Consider the following 21,454-nt stretch of genomic DNA (forward strand, 5'->3'; position numbering starts at 1 on the left):
GTTTCATCAAGAGTGGGTGGCGCGAGAACTCCTGCTTCATCTGAGGTGCTCCAGTGGAATTGACTTGGTACAGGGTCAGAGAAAACTCTGGCGAGCTGCTGTCTTCCAGGATTCAGGGTGTAGGACACTTGCCTTTTGTGTGGCCGATTTAGGTTTAATCCTCAACACCTCATAGGTTCCCTTTGGGTGCTGCCAGGATTGATCCCTGAGCGCAGAGCCAGGAGTAAACCCTGGGCACCTCCAGATGTGACCTCAAAACAAAGCACTGTAGCACTGCTGTTCCCTTGTTCATCGATTTGCTCGAGCCGGCACCAATAACCTCTCCATTCATCCCTGTTGCATGCTAATGTAGCCCAATGGCATCTGCTCTCTCCAGGAACAAGAAGTGAGACTTGTTGTTACTGTTCTTGTTGTTACTGTTGTTACTGTTCATACTGAATACCAGGCTCTGCCATCCGGGTGGGATACTCTCGGTAGCTTGTTGGGCTCTCCAAGAGGGACGAAGGAATCGAACCCAGGTCAGCCGCGTGCAAGGTAAACCACCCTAACTGGTGTGCTATGGCCATATCACCCTAAATGTGCCCCATCTCAAAACAAAGCAAGAAGCAAAACCCATCAGAGCCCATGCGCCACACACTGGTGTCTCCCTATTATTTATAAGCCCTCGTTCTGACAGAGCCTCGTGACTTCCCCAGACCCCTGTTGCCCCACAGGACCCATTCTGGGCCCAGGCCCAGCTCCCCCAGCACACCTGCCCACGAGACCACCTGCCATCAGAGCCTGCCTACAGAAGGGTGAGAGCCTCAGATGTCAGCGAGACCTACACCCCCTCACTTCCTCATTCCATTTCTCATAGCCTAGAAGGAGGAGTGCTTTTCTCTCTCACCTCCTCTCTCCCTGCCTTTGCTCCTCCTTCCCGTCTCACGCCCCTGTGGCCCCCAGACTCTGGAGGAGTCATGCAGCCCACCCCAATGACCTCGCACCTGATTTCATTTTGCTTTATGCATCCCAAATGGCCCGCCTCACGTGGGCAGGGTTTGCAGCGAGTTACTGCTGGCGGAAACAGGAGGCTGGGGTTTGGAAGCCAGATGCAGTTGGACTTTTCTTGGCTGTGGAGCCAGTGTGATTTCCAGCCAGTAGTCAGCAGCCACCCGAGGTTGCTCCATCCACCCCGTCATTCAATGAACCGACACATGTTGACCAGCCAGTGGGACCCAGGCGGCGTGCCTGGCTTAGGGACAGGATAGGAAGAGAGATAGTTTTCATGGCCTGCCTGGAGCAGATATTGGTGTCAGAGAGAAAAGAGAAGGGGATGGATGGACCATGGAGGTGAGGATGGACCATGAGGGTAAGGATGGAGCATGGGAGTGAGGGGAGACATGAAAGAAAAGAGCCAGAAGAGGAGATGTGTGTGCTGGAAAGAAGCACAATCCTGGGTACTAGAGGGGAGACACAGGGAATGAGAGGGGGAAGAGAGAGAGGGAGGGAGGGAGGGAGGGAGGGAGGGAGAGAGGAAAGATGGAGGGAGATAGAGGGAGAAATGGAGGGAGAGAGAGGAAGAGAGGGAGAAATGGAGGGAGAGAGGGAGAGAAAGAGGGAAAGAGGGAGGGAGAGGGAGAAAGAAAGAGGTAGAAAGAAGGGAAAGAGAGATACAAAGAGAGAAAGTGAGAAAGAGGGAGAGAGAGAGAAGGAGAGGTGGTTAGGGCATAGACCTGGCATGTAGCTGACCCAGTACGATCTCTAATACCATGTGGTTCCCTGAATACCACTGGCGCATCCGTGAAGGCCTCTAAGCTCCAACAGGTGTAGTCCTGGAGACTCCTGAATACTACCAGGTGGCCCCAGGTAATCCCCAGAACTACAGGATCCAAGCACCACCATATCTTTGGGCTCTAGCGTCGAATACTTCAGAGCATGCCTGGCAGAGAAGGTCATGGGCCCATCCTCCCAGTAGCTCATTCCTCTGGAGTTACCTCCTAGAGTTGAGCACGTAGCCCTATGACACAGAGCTTAGCCTCTTTAAACCTCTGCTCCAGAATAGCCAATTCCCAGTCTACAGACACCTCTTGTCACTGTTTAACGGGACTCACATAGGAACGGGTCCCTGCCATCCTGTTCACAAGTGCAAGACCCCATCAGGAGCGCTCTTACTCTTCAGCCATGGATTCAGAGTGGAACCGTCTTCTCTCCACTTGTCAAAGGAACTGAAGCCGACAGAGCCATCACCTGCTGGAGGGGACAGAGGGACTAAAGGTGGAGCGAGATCCTGGGTTTGATTGTGGAACAGGAAAGAAAGATTCACGGAAAATTCGGTGAAATTCAAATAAAGTCTGTAGGTTCATTCAGTGTTCATTTCTTAGTTTCTGATCCACGGTCCACAGTTATGTAAGATGATCATATGAGAGAAGAGGGCTAAAACTTCCATGGAAACTTTGTCCAGTTTTTGCAACTTCTTCAATTTATCAGGGGCCCAAGGATAGAGTTCCTGCTTCTCATGGAGTAGGCCCCGAGTTTCATGCCTGGTACCACCCCACATCTCCAAGTCCCAGCTCTGGAACCTCAACTAATGTGTGATTCCCTGAACTACAAATTTTAAAAAGGAACAACATCCAATAAAATTCTGGGGTTTTTGGGGGGAGGGTGTTTGTTTGATTTTTGGGTCACACTGACAGTATTCAGAACTTACTCCTGGCTCTTGACTCAGGGATCACTCCCGGTGGGTTCAGGGGACCCCATGGGGTGCCGGGGATTGAAGCCAGACCAGCTGTGTGCAAGGCAAGCTCCCTACCCACTCTGCTATCACTCCAGCTCCTAAAATTTATTTTTTTTCTAAAAAAAAAGAATCACGGGGGCTGGAGAGATAGCACAGCAGGTAGGGCGTTTGCCTTGCATGCGGCCGACCCAGGTTCGATTCCCAGCATCCCATAGGGTCCCCTGAGCACCGCCAGGAGTAACTCCTGAGTGCAGAGCCAGGAGTAACCCCTGTGCATCGCCAGGTATGACCCAAAAAGCAAAATAAATAAATAAATAAAAAATAATAAAAAAAGAGTCACTTCAAAATTTAAATTAATGTTTAAGAAAACAAAACAACATAATGTAGAGAGCTCTATACCATGGCAACAGATAATATTAACAAGATAGTACCTCTCCATACTATGACTTTCATGCTTGTCTGCCAGATTCTTTTTTTCCTTTTTTACCCTTGTTTACAAAGTTGCTCACAATACAATCATTTCAGGTATTCAGTAGTCCAACACCAGTCCCACCCACCAATGTACAACCCCCCACCCCCCGCATAGTTTCCCACCCACCTCACAAGCCTGCCTCCTTAGCAGGCACTAAATAATTCACTTTATATTTTAAAAATTTACTTTATATTGCCCGTTACAACATATATCTCATAATAGCCTTGCTAAAGTCATGGCTTGAGGATTTACCGAGCTGTCGGGTGTCAGTTATTGTTATTGTGTTATTGTTTTCACTCACTGAACTTAGTGGGCTTCTACTCAATTTTCCCCGTCTAATTTTCTGTGCTTCTTCTGGGCTGTATTTTCTGTGAAGTTCGGAGGGGCTGCATGACTGCGTATGTGGCCACATGCCGTAGGAGCTTTGGAGTGGACGTTCAACTGCCGGCATCTCTCTGTGTCTCTGAGATCAATCGTGAGGCTGGGCTTATTCTCTGGCGGCTTCAGGGGGTGGGGGGTATGGGGGGCTGATGTGGTGGGTGGGTGGAGCACTGGGCCTTTGGCAGGAAGGGGACTCTGTCTGCCCCCATCCTGCTAAGGCTCCAGAGACTCAGGCCCAGTGAGTGCTGGGCCTGCTTGAGATAACTTGGCTGCCTGTATCTCTCTGCCATCAGTCATGAAGCTGGACCAGTTCTCTAGCAGTCATGTCCCAAATTCTTATGTTGAAGGCTAAAGACTGCAATCGTGATTGGAGGCAGAGGCCTTGGGTCATAATACAGGGCCCCAGAGAATACCAACATCCGCAACACCAAAGCTGGACATGGGGCAGGTTCAGCACCCCAGCCCACAAGGGCCATCGCCAGAACACGCCATGCAGGCAACTCTCTGGCTTGTCATCTTCAGCAGGCTGAGACGTAAGAGGCCACAGTCTATACATGGTCCCATCGGGATACAGTCTCTGGAACGCACTGAGGCCGACAGCAAGGGGAGAAGCGGAAGTTCTGCAAATTTCCTTGCACGGCTGAGAGTACAGTGATGAGAGGACATGTCTAGCAGGTGTAGAACCTGGGTCCAATTCCCAGCACCATGTGCATTCCCAGAAGCCCACAGCACGATCAGGGCCGTTTAACTTTCCTTGACCCAAAGACCTCTAGGAGGACAGGATGGAAGTGGCTGATTCCCACTTAGGGTGTCTCAAACATGCACTCCCCTAGGGCTGGCCCTGGCCCCTCCTGCCCTTAGGGGGAAGAGGGAGGAAGGTAATGAGGTGCAGGGTAGCTCACTGCTGCCACCCCCCCCCTCCAGCTCCCGGACCCAGAAGGAGGAGGAGACCCAGGCCCAGGGGCACTGCTGGCCACTCTCTCCATAACAAACCCTCCATCATGGCCCTGACACCCCAGGGAGCGCCTGTTTCCCTGAGCTGCCCTGGGGGGAGCCTTGGCTTCCTGCCTGGCCCCAGACACCACAGTGAGACAGGCATCTCCTCCCCCTGCGCCTTCTGGGGAGATGGAGCCCCATTCATCCCCGCTCTGCTCCCAGCCTGCCTGCGTGTGGTAAGCGCTTGTGCAACTTGGCAAGGCGGCCTCAGCCTGCGAGGTTCCCCGGGTGGGATCTGAAGTTGGGAACACATGAACCCCCACCAAGCAAGTGAGGCGAAGAACAGGAGGCTGGTGGGGAAGGGGGGCGGGGTGTAGCAAGCCCCCTTTAGAGAGCAACGCGCACACAAACACACACACACACACACACACACACACACACACACACACTCACGGCTTTGGCTGGTCCTGGAACATCAGCTCGGTGGGAAGGGGCCACCAGAACCACAGTGCCCCCATCCCCCTGGGTGGAATTTCAAAGACAGAGAGCCCAGGAGGGGCGTCCGGGAGAGGCACCCGCCTCCCATCACGATTGCCCCATTAGTGGTTTTGCATTGTTGGGAATCTCTTCGTCGGAGGCCGGGGATTGCAGCAACGCGGGGCCACACGCCTGGCTGGGCAGGGGCATTCGTGGCCGGGAGCCCCCCTGGGAGGCCAGTGCATAAGTCTGCAGCGGGCCTCTCTGTCAAGTTCTGTCTTCTTTTGTGCCCCTCTTGGAGGGGGGGGGGGGCGTCTCTCCTGATCCTATGGGGGTCTCGGGAGCTGGCATGCCAGGAGGTCTCGAAGGCCTCTTTTTCCGTCCAGTGCCGTTACCAGCTGGGCCGTCCACTGCAGGACCCAACTCCGCTCCCCTCATTGGAAGCAACAGCATTAGCTGTGTCCTCTGCCTCCTCGGCCCTGGCAGCCTAGGACTCTATGGGAAACATTGCTCTGGGTCCTGGGGGGAGGGCTCAGTTCTAGGTCAGTGGAACCAGCCAGCACCGGGACACCTTTGCCAGAGGCAGCTTACAGGGAAGCTGGGTTGGGGGTGACCAGAGCTGGCTCCTTCTGAGGCTGGGTCTTCTTCCTGGTCTCAGGACATGCTCTGCCCCCTTCTTCAAGCTGCCTGCTATATGCTGCATCCACTCGGCCTATTCCTCCTGACTCATTCCTGTCCCATATGCTTGTTCTAACCTCACCGAAGCTGTTCTCCAAAATGGATCTCCTAAAACGTGTGTACTATTCACAAACTCTGTCGGTTGCTATGAACCCATATTGTGCGTCTCCCTCCCCGGCCCCAACTCAGGTATGAAGCCCTAAGTCCTAATGGGATGGTAATTGGAGACTGGTGGGGCATTTAGGAGCTGATGGGGTTTAGATGTGCTCTCAGAGGGGGGCCCTCTGGATGGGATCAGTGTCCTTCTGAGAGGAGAAATCAAAGCCCCCAACTCTCTCTACCCTCCCTGAACACTTCCCCTCCCCGGAAAGAAAATCACTGTCACTGTCCCTGTCCTCCCGTTATTCATCGATTTGCTCGAGTGGGCCCAGTAACATTGTGAGACTTGTTACTGTTTTTGGCATATCGAATATGCCACGGGTAGCTTGCCAGGCTTTGCCATGTGGGCAAGACACTCTTGGTAGCTTGCCAGGCTCTCCGAGAGGGGCGGAGGAATCAAACTCGGGTCAGGACATGCTCTGTGTTGGCCACGTACAAGGCAAACTCCCTACCCACTGTGCTATCGCTCCAGCCCCAAGATCACTGGTTTTTATATCAACTTTATTCTTTGAATTTTGAAGCCATACACATAGCACAGTGGTAGGGCGTTCGCCTTACAAGCGGCCAACATGGCTGACCCGAGTTCGATTCTTCCGCCCCTCTCGGAGAGCCCGGCAAGCTACCGAGAGTATTCGATATGCCAGACACAGTAACAACAAAGTCTCCAATGGAGACGTTACTGGGCCCGCTCGAGCAAATCGACGATCAACAGGAGGGCCTTTACCTTTACCTTACACATATAACATGCTAATGAAACAGCAGGAAAAGGAAGGAAGGAAGGAAGGAAGGAAGGAAGGAAGGAAGGAAGGAAGGAAGGAAGGGCGGGCGAGAAGAAGAAGATGGTCAGATGGCCATACGGTCTAACAACCATAAAGAAAATAAACCAGGTAATGGGTGTGACTGGGTTTGTGGGGTGCTTGGCCTTGAGGGGAGAGGTCATGAGACCTTTCAGCTGTGCAAAATCAGGAACTAGAGCTTTGGAGTAACCACTCCAGTCCCAGGGTTTGACCTGGGCCAAGATTCAGAGGTGAGTGCAGCCTGGCATGTTTGAGGGGGACAGAGGCTGTATGTGGGTGTGCTGTGTGGAAAGAAGGGACACAGCCAGAGAGAAGCAGGGAGCCAGTAAGGGTATCTCAAGGGGTTAAACTAATGACTGTCCGCAAAGCTGGGTGTCAGAGCGGCCACATGGGAAAGTCGGCGCAGAGAAGGGCAAAGGGACTATGGGGTCTGAGTCAGAGGCTCAGTAGGTGAGTATGTGCAGGGCAGGAATGAGGTTCTAGGTTCAAGTCCCAGCACCAAGAGAAGAAATAATAGACTTGGTAGGTCAGCCAGGGCCTGAGTACGCGTCAAGGTGACCTTGCTTTCGAGAGTCCATGGAGGGAGCAAAAAAGAAGACAGTCATGCTTGAGAGTCTCATTTGCCTGCTACCCTACTAAATATCAGGTGAGCTAACCACCCCTGGTGAGGATGAGCTAGCCATCCCTAGGGAGGATGCCCTAACCCATTTTGTACTTCAGACCTGCTCTACTCAACACACCAAAGAATCTCCAAACTAAGCAGCTCGCTACAGAGATGCCTCTGGACTTCAAGCCAGGTTAATTTCACTGGGATGCCTCAGACAGGTGTAGGCGTCCGCCCTCCACCTGCCCCCGAAGAATCCCTGCAGCTGCAACCTAATGAGAAGTGCAGGGATGTGGGCTCAGTGAAACTCCAGGCCTCACAGGATAGGGGATGGGCCAGTCCTTCACATCAACTCCTAAAGGGACCCTGGAGGTCATGCCCATGAATTGCCTCTGACTGCTATGTAAGGTCCTTAACAGCCGTGATCCAGAAACACACGAAAGAATCTCAGAACTGAGCAGCTTGCTGCAGAGATTTCTCCAGACCCTAATTATCTAAAATTTTAGAATTCCAGGAGCAACATCTTATGCTGTCACTGTCTGTCTGTCCTCCCGTTGTTCATCGATTTGCTCAAGCGGGCCCAGTAACGTCTCCATTGTGAGACTTCTTGTTACTGTGTTTGGCATATTGAATGCTCTCAGCTTGCCAGGCTCTCCGAGAGGGGCGAAGGAATCGAACCTGGCTCGGCCGGGCTGTCTGCGTGCAAGGCAAACGCCCTACCACTGTGCTATCACTCCAGCCCCATCTTATGCTATTCATACAAAATAAATTATCTAGACTCTGCCTTTTTTGGCAGGTTTGAGTGGTGGTGGGAAAATTCAAAATAATGGTGGTGGGAAGGTGTAATGGTGATAGGATTGATGTTGAAATGTTGAATTATTATGAACATTATTCTGAACAACTGTATGAAAATTATAATTTTTTTAAAAAATTTTTTAAAAGGCTGCTCTATTTACCAAAGCAATTTCTCATCTATCACCAGTTCCTTTTACTTGCTAAATGAACTGGTTTCAGTCAAAAAACATAACTAGAAAAGGTGTGTTGGAGGGGGGAGGGAAGGGAGGTCAGGGAGGTCATCTGTTCATAGTCCAGCCTGGTCAAGGACCCTAATGCATTCCTTTCCCCCAAAACCACAGACCCCATCTTCCCTTGACCCTTCAGTCTTACTGATCTCTGCCCTAGAACTCTTGCTCTCTGCAATCTCCATGTACCGGGCAAGCGTCCACCTGTTTCCCTGTCTCACCACCAGCTATCCATGTTCTGAGGCTCTGTTCCTGATTGCCTTCATTCCTACCCTCTTTCTCTGAAGCGCCTGTCCAGTTCAGGAGCCCTCATTTGTACATGAGCTCTGGACACTGTCCCAGGAGGGAGGGTCAGCCACTTGGAAAGCAGAGGCTGAAGCCTGGGCACAGGTCTTGCTCCCTTATTTTCTGGCTGAGGGACCCTGCCCCCCATCATCTTCCCACCTAGAGACACACATATCCTGTTGTAGAGAACAGAATAAGCTTAGGATTGCAAAGCGGACTAGTATTACCACAGAACAATGGCTCAAAATGCTACTCTGAGCGCCAGAGAGGTAGTACAGCCAGTAAGATACTGGCCTTGCAAGTGGCCCACCTGGGTTTAATCTCCAGCACTACATAAGGTCCTCCGAGTTCTTCTGGGAGTGATGCCTGAGCACAGAGCCAGGAGTAAGTTCTGAGCACAGCCAAGTATGGTCCAAACTACCTGCTCCCCATTTAAAAAAAAAATTATCTTGAATGAATTAAGGCTTTGCTTTAATCCTACATTTAGAGGTAGGATAGGAAATGAATTCCACACTATTATATACATGATTGAAGATTTTCTGTAAGTTTTTGGAAGCGTCCTTCAATGCCTGGTTCTGAGTGGTCCTCTCTAGACTGCTCCCCTGAACTACCCTAGCTTATAGGGATTTCTCTTGGATCTGATCTCTCAAGTGGAACAGAGTCTACAATACATTGTATTGATTTGGTCATACCTTCAGAAATGAGATGGAATGTGTTACATTTTTTTGTATGGGAGTAAAATCTCCCAAAGGTAGGGAGCATGTTCTCTGAGTTAAAATAATGCTTGCTTTGAGGCTCCAGAGATAGTACAGTGGGTTAGGTGCTCACCTTGCATGTGGCTGATGCAGGTTCAATCTCTAGCACCCTATAGGGTCCCTGAGCACTCCCCAATCAAGAGGGACAGCTCAGCACAGTGCCTAGAGTAAGGCCTGAGAATTATCGGGTGTGGACCCCCACCTTGCACTCTTTCTCATACACACACACTGTCACTGTCACTCTCCTCCCGTTGTTCATCGATTTTCTCGAGTGGGCCCAGTAATGTCTCTATCGTGAGACATTGTTATTATGTTTGGCATATCAAATACGTCACGGGTAGCTTGCCAGGCTTTGCCGTGCGGGCGAGATACTCTCAATAGCTTGCCAGGCTCTCTGAGAGGGGCAGAGGAATTGAACTCTGGTCGGCCATGTTGGCTGCATGCAAGGCAAACGCTTTACCCGCTGTGCTATCGCTCCAGCCCACACACATAATAATAATAATAATAATTATTATTATTATTATTATTATTATTATATTATAGTACTTGATTTAGAACCAAGAGACTTAGGTTCAAGTACAGGCTCTGCCGCACACTAACTGTGTGACCTTGAACAAGTGGTTCCTTCTCTCTTCTCTCTCGGCCTCTGTTCGTCATTGGTGGGATTGAGGAGCACCATCAACTCTTGGGGCGTTCTCAGGAATGACCCCACAGCCTCTTTGCCAACTGCCGAGTGCTGAACACAGAGCTAATTGATCGACTGCAATTAGTAAGGTATTCAAGGTTGTTCATCCTTTAAAATACTTAAATAGATCACTGTCAGGCTGAGATTTCATTGTGGGGACCTAGCCCAGCCTCCCACTCGTTCTCACCACCCAAGAAGGGTGGCCCAGAGGAGGGAAGAGTGGAGGGAAACCGAGGCCTCCAGAGAGGACAGTGGCCGGGACGGCAGGGCGGAGCCGGGAGCCCACTCAGACAGCCCGACTCTGGGCAGGCGGGGGCCGGCAGGGAAAGGGCTCCTCTGATGTGGTCTGGGCTATTGTTCTGTCTGGGATTTTTTTGTTGCTTGGTGTTTTGTGTTTTCGTTGCTGTTGTTGTTCTCTTTCTAATCCCAATAACAGAGGCAAGAGGAAGGCCGGGTTGTGGGAAGGCGACATTATTTGGAAACTGCTGGAAGCTCTAACATACCCCACCCCCAAGCTGGCAGGTCACCCTGACTTCTCGCTAGTGAGACAGGGATGAAGCAGGGGACAGATCCTGGCTGGAGGCCTCCCACGGCAGAGTTGGGCCTCTTATGGCCCAGGTGAGGCTGTGCGGGCAGCCAGCAGCCTTGGAGCTCCATCGTCACCCAACGTCATGGCCCATAGTTCCCCTTTTTCCAAATGGACTCTTCCCAACCAACGCCCAGTGTTCACAAGTGTGGGGTTGACTTACTAGAGTCAGAGATGTCTGAGAAACACTCAGAAGCCAGAAGAGTCCTCTCTGTGCCCAGCGGACCTCATCAGACCTGCAGGTTTGTGCGTGGATTAGCACAAGGGTCCGAGAAAACACCATAACCCACATTAGTGACCCAGCAAGTGTTTGACCAAACATGGATGAGGATTATCTGTGTGAGGGCCACCTGGGGGCACTCCTGGGTGGAACAAACTGGCCAAGGGTGCATAGCTTGTTTCTCAGTCATTCCTCTCGAAGTGCCTTTATGAGAACTGAATAGTGGGAGGGAAGATATTAATGGGGTCTTCTAGCCCAGTTAATAGAAGGGAAAAAGGAAAACAGAGGACCAGGGGAGCTGAGTTTGGTCCCCTGCTGACCCCATCACTTGCACACTCTCAGCATTCACTTCTTGCTACTCAATCTTTCACAGCCCTTCCCTGTTGACCCTCCTCCTCTGAGTCAGTGGCTGGGGTCTGGGACCTTGTGGTGTGGGGGGCATGCAGAGGACAGAGCCTGGCCCTTTGGGAAGGGGATAGAAGACCTATCAAGGTCCTGTCTCCAAGGTTGGTGTCTGTTGCCAACCATGGCCCCATGGCCTCAGTACCCCTTCACATTCCTTTTATCAGCTCGTGATTTGTGGGAGTCAGTCAATAACTTTCTGGGCCTCAACTTTAGCAAGAACCACTTCCAAATGGCAGGTCTGGTGCCTGAGTTGTCTCTGCCCAGTCCCTGTTAAGATAAATGGTTACATTGGGTGACTTCCCAGAGTCAAACACCCTGTACACCTCCAACATCATCTCAGGTCTCCCAGTAATTTGTGCCCTCACTCGAACCTGTACCAACCTAGACAAAATTCTAGCATTCCCAAACACTGGTCCGCTGGAAGTGAGTCTTCCAGCTCTTTTCATGAGTACCCCCTCTGCATAGGCATTCACCAAAGAAGAGCCACATTTCTGACCCCAAATCTCTATGATGGTTGTCAAGCTTGTGAGCAGCCTTCTGCGAGTGCTGCTGGGGTGGAATCACACTGCACAGCACAACTTGGCTTCAAAACTCATTTTGAATTCACCCACTTGTCCCTCCCCTACTCCCTCTTCCTGGTCTCAAGTCTCTACCCACTCCCCCAAATAAGCCATATTTTTTAAATCACCCTGCAATGAATCGCTTCCCTCCTTTTCATGTAGGCAATTCTTACTTCTTTTAATAGGAATGACTTTATCACCTCAGTGTCCGATGAACTTCATTTAACGTCAGTACAAGCAGGAGCTGGGATATGAATCAAGGACCTGACATGTTCTGGGACCTCCGGTACCACATGGGCCCTGAGTACTACTGGGCATGGCCCCAGTAAAGAAAGAAGGAAAAGAAGGAAGGAAGGAAGGAAGGAAGGAAGGAAGGAAGGAAGGAAGGAAGGAAGGAAGGAGAGGAGGGAGGGAGAGAGAGAGGAGGAGAGGAGGGGAGGGAGGATGAGAGGAAGGAAGGAAGAAAGGAAGAGGGGGCTGAAGAGAGAGTGCAGTGGGTAAGCCACCAGCCTTGCCTATGGCTTGACCCAGGTTCGATTCTCAGCATCCATCCCACATGGTCCTCCATGCACAGCCAGGAGTGTTTCCACAGCAGAGCCAGGAATAACTCTTAAGTATTGCTGGGTGTGATCCAAAAAATACAGAAAGGAAAGAAGAAAGAAAGAATGGAAGGAAGGAAGGAAGGAAGGAAGGAAGGAAGGAAGGAAGGAAGGAAGGGAGGGAGGGAGGGAGGAAGAGAGGAAGGGAGGAAGGGAGGAAGAGAGGGAGGGACAGAGGGAGGGAGGGAGGGAGGGAGGGAGAGAGGGAGGGAGGAAGGTAGGAAGGAAGGAAGGAAGGAAGGAAGGAAGGAAGGAAGGAAGGAAGGAAGGAAGGGAGGACGGGAGGGAAAGAAGGAGGGAAAGAGGGAGGGAGGGAGGGAGGAAGAAAGGGAGGGACAGAGAGCAGGAGGGAGAGAGGGAGGAAGGGAGGAAGGAAGGAAGGAAAGAAGGAAGGAAGGAAGGAAGGAAGGAAGGAAGGAAGGAAGAGAGGGAGGGAGGGAGGGAGGGAGGAAGGGAGGGAGGGGAAGGAAGGAAGGAAGGAAGGAAGAGAGGGAGGGAGGGAGGGAGGGAGGAAGGGAGGGAGGGGGAGGAAGGAAGGAAGTAAGGGAGGAAGGGAGGAAGGAGAAAAGAAATGGAGAAAGAGAGACAAAGAAGGAATACCAACCAGTGCCTACACTATATTCATTTCACCACTGAATGTCTGATTCTGCTCTGTACCACACAATGGACCTTTGTTCCAATTCACCTCCCTCCCCATTCCTTCTGGTAACTATTAATTGGTCTTAGAGCCCAAACATTTCTTTATAAAACCTTGTTTCTTACATTTATTCATTGATGTATCATTGTCTTGCAGTATCATGCAATTTCAAAATGTTCCCATCTTACTTCTTTGTTCTCTGTTTATCTCCTCTGGGCTTTCAAGTACTGGGAGCCCCCAAGAGGGCCACCTTTTTGGAGGGTATGAAAGGAAAGAGGGAAGGCAAACTCTTATTTTGGCTTATGTGGTTATCACTTGGACACCAGCCCCTAGAGAAGGGACCAGCAGTAAGCTGATAGCCCAGCTGGGACTAGTACCCCTGGCCATCCAAGGCCAAGTTCTGGGGTCTTTTTGGAAGCTTCTGGTCTCCCCAGGAGCCCACCTCCAGCAGTGCTGAGAAGCGGGACTTGCCTCTCCAGGAAATGAAATGACCTTGATTCTCTCCCTCTCCCCAGTCCCTCCCGAACCCCTGCCCCAAGCCCCCCACCATAGGAACAGGATTTACAAGCCAGCTGCTCTAATCCCTTTAAAATGAGGTTTGGGGACTATTGGGACTCTTTGGGCGTTTCATTTTTTCAAAACAATATTCCTGGCTCAAAAGCTAAGATTTCACCATGCTTTTGGGAGTCAAGACAAAGGCCGGCCTGGGGGACCCAGGGCTTGGGCCCCTCCTGAGAGTGAGATGACACCCCTTGAGTTTCTCCCCAAGCTTCTGGGGTAGGCTTAGCAGGACTCGGTGTGATTGTTTGGTAAAGGTCCAGGCATCGCCTTTCTGCATCTGCCGCCTCATTGCATAAAGAGTCCCCCACTCCCCTTCCCATTCCCCCCCTCCCCCATAAAGCCTTTTCTCCACTTCCCACATGCAAAGCCACTGACCGAAGTTAGTAACTATTTAGTCACCGGAAACACGGTCTCTTGGGGGCAAGGAATGTGTGATCCCCCAGATGATGGAAACAGGAAGAGCCCCAGAAATGAGATGGACACAGGCACTGGGCAGAATCTCTCCCGAGACTTGAGACCTGCACAAGTTGCCTTCATTGAGCTGAACCCTGAGCTCTGGGCCTCTCTGCTAACCAAGCCCAATTGCTGGATGGCTTTTGGATGTGCCATGGGGGTAACAACTCCTCCTGTTTTGCCCACTCCCGGGGGGGTAGTGTGGCACAGGGAAACCTCTTCGCCCGAAGCAAATGAGAATGTGGTGATTGACCCAAGGACAGTCGAGACCAGAGCTACGAGGATTGCTCCATGGTTTGGAATCCCGCCTCATGTGCTGAGGGAGAAGGCAGTTGGGGTGGAGAAGGGACCACTAAGTGAATGATGGTTGGAGGGATCGCAAGGGATGGGAGTAGTGTGGTGAAAGTAGATAAAGGACGAAACATGATGGCCTCTCAGTATCTGTATTGAAAACCATGATGCCTAAAGTAGAGAGAGAGTAAGAAGGAAGGTGCCTGTCACAGAGGCAGGGGGTGGGATGGGGTGGGTGGGTGTGGCGGGAGGGATACTGGGAACATTGGTGGTGGAAAATGCACACTGATGGAAGGATGGGTGTTCGATCATTGTATGACTGAAACTCAATCGTAAAAGTTTATGGGGGTATGGTGCCGTCAGCAGGTCAATTTGTGCTTGTGAGGTGAGTGCATCAGCAGCCTGACGGTGCCTTCAGACTTCCAGATACCCCAAAATTGCTGCTGTGCCTTTGGCCAGACCCCAAAAACTTGGGGCAAAGTTTACCAAGAAAGTAAACGGCCAAAAGTTAGATATGTGGGAGACACACCCACAAACCACCTCCGGCTCAGCTATATAATTGGAGGCAAGGCCTCTCTGGTTCCTGATCGAACTGCTTAATGACCATGATCCCAGAGACTCAAAAACAAATATCAAAACCCAGCGGCTTTTGGCAGAAATTCATCCGGTCCCTGCAGTAGGTTACCAGTGCCAGGCCACCCAGGTGGGAATAGATTTTGTGCCTTGGCCTGTTCCCCCTGGTGACCTGGTGGCCGTCATCCTCCAGAGGTCACTGGACAGTCAGGTTTGGGCCCACAGTGAGGAGACAAGTGGGGCCTCACAGGATGGGGGTGGAGCCGGCCCTTTCCTCCCCACCCCAATGAGACCCTGAGTCACCGCCTACAAACGGCCTCTCTGGCTCCTGATCAAGCTGCTTAATGGCCATGATCCCAGAGACTCAGGAACAAATCTCAGAACCCAGCAGGTTTTGGCAAGAAATCCCTCCAGATTTAATTGTTAAAATTTCAAAATTTCAAAATCACATGGCCACTACTGCAGCCGCGTGACATCATATGTTATTCATAACCAGGACTAGAAAACAAATTGTCTACTGTTACCTTTTCAACGGATCTGAATGTTGGGATAAAATCCCAAATAATAATGGTGGGTCTCGTGTCAAAATATTGAATGTAATCAAAGTAGAGAGAGAGTAATTTGGAAATCATCTGCCCCACAGGTAGAGGGAAGGTGTGGGATGGAGGTATACTGGGTTTTTTGGTGGTGGAGAATGGGCACTGGTGAAGGTATGGGTGTTTCATTGTGTGACCGAGACTTAAACCCAAAAGTTTTGTAACTGTTCTCACGGTGATTCAATACATAAGGTTATAGAAAATAGAAAAAAAAAAGTAAGGTAGAGTTCATGCACAATTCAATCAGCCTAATCAGTGGCTGAATAAATAGCAGTACTCCTACATTTAACAATGGAAGTCTGAAGCTAATTCCTGGTGTCTTTCCAACCTTACTAGCATCCCCGTGTCCCCCGCAAGCTGCTGTCCTGGCCCCCTTGATCCCCCCACCCACTCATCCACCCTAACCCTGAAGCTTCCCAGTATGTGACCTGCAGACACAGTCCCGGGGACAGAGAGCCATGTCCTTCTGCAGGCCCCACTCCCAACAAGGACCAGGTGCTCTCAGGCCACAGTGCACTCTCTCTGGAGACTGTAGCACCCCACACTTGGAGTGAACCAGAGGGATGGGAAGGGCCCAGATTCTGGGACAGTGACCCCAGAGGGGCTAATAAAACTCACTGATTAAAAATTTTAAAAATAAAAATAAAAAAATAAAAGAAGGAAAAAGAACAAGACAGAGCTTGGAAGATAACACAAAAATAAAATCCAACTTTCGACCATCTACAAGACTCACAGTGAGACTTTTAAAAAAAATCAATTAAAAATAAAATTTTCTGATTAAAATTTCTAGAAACAATGAAGGATAATTTATAATGATAAAATAATCTATTCGTTAGGAAACTATTGTAATTATAATTATAAAGCGTTGTTCCTTCTTTTTTTCCATAAATAGAAGAAAATTAAGTCTTATATGAAATAAAAGAGAACCTAATGCACTGCTAAAAAAAAATAAACAAATTGCCGTACCCCATTCCCCAAGCCATAGCCACGACCTGCAAGAGGGTGGTGGCTCCCAACTGGGAGGTGGGAACCCTGTCTCCAAGGGCTGTTCCCCATTTTAGATGCTGGGTCACAGCAGCTGGGTCACGGCCCCTCTGGGGCACAGGCCTGATGAGGTGGCCTTTCCCCAGAACTGTCACCTAGAACCACCTGCTAATGAGCGCCTGGTGGTAGCCTCAGGCCTGCCTTGGGGGAGGGCAGGGGGTCTGAGGACAGGTAGGAACTGGAAAAGTGAAGGCCTGTGGAGGGGGGGCACTGCTCCTCCTGGCCCTTTGTCTGGAGAGACTGGGACTCCTGCGGCCCGTCCCAGGGACTTGGATGCCAACAGCTCCTCACAGCCTCATAGGAGCCACTGGGGCCAAAGGAGAACATTCATCACCCCACGCTCTTCTCTCCTCATGCCCTGGAAAATGCTTCCCAGAAAGACCAGAATATACAAGGCAAGAGGCCCACTGGGCCCCAGGCGCTGCGCTGAGTGTCTCATCTGCAAGGGGCTGGTTCTCCATGGGTGGGGGAGAGAGCAAGAGAGGGAGGAGGAGAGAGAGAGAGAGAGAGAGAGAGAGAGAGAGAGAGAGAGGCGGAAGGGAGGTCTGGGAATGCTTCCTCTTTGTGTAAGGACCCCCAGCCCCTTCTGATGAGATGCGGGGTCCCCGTTTCTAACCTCAGTCCACCTCAAGGTTCCAGGTTCCGTGGCACTGGAAGCTGGAGCTCAGACCTGCCGGATGGAGAATCAGGCTCCCGCCTGGAGCCCAAGCCCTGGGCAGGAAGGAGCCTCCAATTTCCACAGCAGGGTGAGTCTGGGGTTGTGAGCTGTGAGTGGTGAGGGGGGGCAGGTTCCAGCCGGAGCCAACACTCCCTTTCCTGGTTGCTTCTAGGTGCTAAGAATTCCTAGAACCTTGGGGGCTGGAGCGATAGCACAGTGGGTAGGGCATTTGCCTTGCACGCGGCCGACCCAGGTTCGATTCCCAGCATCCCATATGGTCCCCTGAGTACCGCCAGGAGTGATTCCTGAGTGCAGAGCCAGGAGTAACCCCTGTGCATCGCTGGGTGTGACCCAAAAAGCAAAAGAAAAAGAAAAAAGAAAAAATTCCCAGAACCATGAGCTGGCATCTCAGCACCCTCCATCCGTATCTCCTTGAGCCTCTTGGGATGGGGTGACCGACGCTAGGGAACCTGAACCCAGAACCGTACTCCCTTCCTCCCTCCCTCCCTCCCTTCCTCTCTCCCTCCCTCTTTCTCTCCCTCTTTCTCTCTCTTTCCCTCCCTCCTTCCTTCTCTCTCCCTCCTCTCTCTCCTTCCCTCCCTCACTCTCTTCCTCCCTCCTTCTCTCTTTCTCCCTCCTTCTCTCTCGCTCCCTCCCTCCTTTACTCTCCCAGGGGTAGGTCATCAGTGTCCCGAGAGGGACCAGGACCAGGACCAGCAGGTCCCTTTTCCTCTGGCGTTAAACTTCCTGAGGAGCTCCGCTTTGCTGGTTTCCACACCTCCCACATCCCCAGGGCCAGCTCCCAGGCTCACTGACTCTGGACTTACATGGGTCAGCTCTGGCATGTGGGGACCTCCCCAGACTGAGACCCCCAGAGAGCTTGGCAGGAGACAGTCCATAACCAGGGATTAGAGTATATGTAGCAGGATGCTGGGAAGAGAGTGGGGGGGGGGGGGCAAGGTGAGCTCAGAACATGTCTAGTCATGGAGAGTTTCATGCTAAGTGCAATGAGTCAGAAAGAGAGGGACAGACATAGAAGGACTGCACTCATTTGTGGAATATAAAATAACATAATATGAGGCTGACACCAAAGGACAGTAGATACAAGGGCCAGGAGGATTGCTTCATAGCTGGAAGCCTGCCCCAGAAGAAGGGTGGCGGGGAGAGAAGGCAGCTGGAATAGAGAAGGGATCTCTAAGAAAATGATGGTTGGAAGAATTGGTCGGGATGGGAGAAGTGTGCTGAAAGTAGATGAAGGAGTAATCATGATAACCTCTCAGTAATGCCCAAAAGGAGAGAGAGAGAGCATGGGGGAAATTGTCTACCATTCAGGCAGGGGGAGGGTGGAAAAGTGGGGGTATACTGGGGATATTGGTGGTGGGGAATGTGCACTGGTGGAGGGATGGGTGTTTGATCACTGTGTGATTGAAACGCAAACATAAAAGCTTGTAACTGATATCACCATGAGATATCATGGTGATTCAATAAAATAAAAAAAAACCACGTCTATGAGGGTCAGTGAACCCATTTACCGTCTTCACTGAGGTCCAAGACACCTCCCTACCTCCAAGGACAGGTGGTTCTAACAGCCTGGGTCCTGTGCTATTCACGGGGCTTCCTAGGGCTCATGCCTTCCCGGGAGCAAGTCAGGCAGCTCCTAAGTCTTGTCTGGGGGGTGAGGATGCTTCCCTGCTCTCCTCCTCTCAGGCTCGGACAGCAGAGCATACGGGCCAGGAGGTTCCACTGTTGACCCTCTCTGCAGTCTGTCCTTGAGGTAAAAGACCCCCTCCCCAGGGGACCTCTGCTGGCCCTTTCTGGCCATCCCTTAGCACAAGAGAACCCGTTTACCTCAGCAAAACTCTCAGAATCCACCGAGTTGCTAAGAACGTCCTGCCCCTCATCTTGAGCCCAGCCGATCCAGCCCTCAGCAGGTCACTGGCGGGGACAGCTCTCTCTCCGGACTGTGGCGGTTGCTGACTGCTCCATCCTGCTCGGGATAGCAGCAGGTTTCTCGTAACTTGGTTTCTCAGCCCTTGTCTCTCTTTGACATCATAAATTTTCAAGTGTTCTTTTATTAAAAAAAAAACGGGGGGTTGGTTAATATAAGGGGGGGGCGGATGAGCAGCTATAAACAAAACATAAAAGTTGTTTAATGGACGGCGTAATGAGGCCGCCAGGAAGCAGCCTGGCATTGATTTTCCCTGACATTTCACCTATTAAATTATGAGCTTCTTAAGGAAGCGCTCCGATTTTTTCTTCTTCTTCAGTCAATTAAGATTCTCTAATGAAGAACAAAGCTGCTATTGTCTGGGCTCTGCTTGGACCCAAGTTCCTTGACAGGCAGATGGTGCAGCTGGGAGGCATGGGGAGGTCTGGAGGTGCAAGATGTCTCTTGTTTGGGGCAAACCAGGTAGTGAAATCCAGGCCGGGCTTTCTTGCCTAAGACTCCTCTGCCTAGTTCTGTCTCTGGAGCCAGCACTGGGGTCCACAGTCTGATAATGATGGTTGGAAATGATCACTCTGGACAAGAACTGAGTGCTGAAAGGAGGTGAAGGGATAAACATGATAAACTTTTGGTAATAATACTGCAAACCACAATGCCTAAAAAGAGGGAGGGAGGAAGGAAGGGGGGAGGGAGGGAGGGAGGGAAGGAGGGAGGGAGGGAGGGAGAAAGGGAGGGAGAAGAATGGAGAGAGAGAGAAGGTGGGAGGGAGGGAGAGAGAGAGGGAGGAAGAGAGAAAAAGGAAGGGAGAGAGAGAAGGAGGAAGAGAGAAAAAAGGAGGGAGGGAGGAAGAGAGAAGAAGATAAGGAGGGAGAGAGAAGGGAGGGAGGGAGAGAGAAGGAGAGAGAGGAGAGAAGGGGAGAGAGGAGAGAAGGAGGGAGAGACAGAAGGAGAGAGGGAAAGAGAGAGAAGGAGGGAGGGAGGAAAGGAGGGAGGAAGGGAGGGAGAGAGGGAGAGAGAAGGAGGGAGGGAGAGAGAGGAGGGAGGGAGGGAGAGAGAAAGAAGAAGGGAGAGAGGAGGGAGGGAAGGAGAGAGAATGAGGGAGAGAGAAGGAGGGAAGGAGGGAGGGAAGGAGAAAGGGAGGGGGTAAAAGGGAGGAAGGGAGGGAGGGAGGGAGGGGGAGGGAGAGAGAAGAGGGAGAGAGAAGGAGGGAGAGAGAAAGAGGGAGGGAGGGAGAGAGAAGGAGGGGGAGAGAAGAAGGGAGGGAGAGAGAAAATGAGGGAGAGAGAAAAGGAGGGAGGGAGGGAGGAAGGGAGGGAGGGAGAAAAGTGTTTTCTATGGAGGCAGGCTTGTGGGAAGGACAGGGAAAAACTGGGTGCATTGGTGGTGGGAAATGTGCACCAGTGAAAGGAGGACAGGAGTTGACTGAAACCCAATCTAAATAGCTGTGTAACTGTGCATCTCACAGTGATTCAATAGAAAGGTGAGGAGTGGGAGAACTGGGGTCCAGAGATGGTGTAGGGGTTACACAGGACCCAGACTCACTGGCTCCCCTCTGAGTGGGGGGGTCTTTGGTCTTGGTTAAGAGGATGGGTGGGTACTCTGGTGCTTCTCGATCTCCTTTGCCCACCCCTATTCTTCTGGAAGAGTGGTCATGAGAACATGGATAGATCTGGAGCACCCAAGTGCGTTCTGGAAAGTCTGACTTGGTGAGCCATTGTGCAGGCTGATCACTTATCCTTCGCACTCCAGGGTTGGGGCCTGGCCTGGGTTGGGAGGTGGCATGGTCCCCCAATCATGCATGAGCAAGCTGAGGTTCTGAGAGGTTCCATCATTTGTCTGAGGATGCCAAACACCCTTTCTGCAGCCAAGTCAGAATTCTTGCCTTCTTTGGAAGGTTTGATGACTTCTTTTCATCACACTCACATCACTGTCTAACATCCAGAAAGAACTGCCCCGGACTAATGGCTACCTGCATGTAGCATTGAAAATGCTGTGACTTTTCTCTTCACCTCTCCATGAGGAAACTGAGTCACGGTGGGGTGAGAAGTGGGTGTCAGTGAACCAGACCTGTCTACCCACTTGTTGAGCTACAATTTATGCTCATGGGAGGCAGGGTAGGGTCGAAACACCAGAGCCCCAGAAGAAGCCAGAACGCAGCTCCCTACAGCCTAAGAGGTCACATGGATGAGGTCCGCCCCCTCAGGTGAGCCTCCACTCAAGAGGAAGCAGACTCCCCACAGTGAGCACCCATTTCTCAGGTTTATAGGAGGAGGGGGCTGGAGTAGGTAGGGCATTTGCAGGAGACCGAGCCGGGGTTCGATTCCCAGCATCCCATATGGTCCCCCGAGCACCGCCAGGAGTA

The sequence above is a fragment of the Sorex fumeus genome, unplaced genomic scaffold, assembly GCF_029834395.1.
Source record: "Sorex fumeus unplaced genomic scaffold, SorFum_2.1 ptg000007l, whole genome shotgun sequence".
NCBI lineage: Eukaryota > Metazoa > Chordata > Mammalia > Eulipotyphla > Soricidae > Sorex > Sorex fumeus.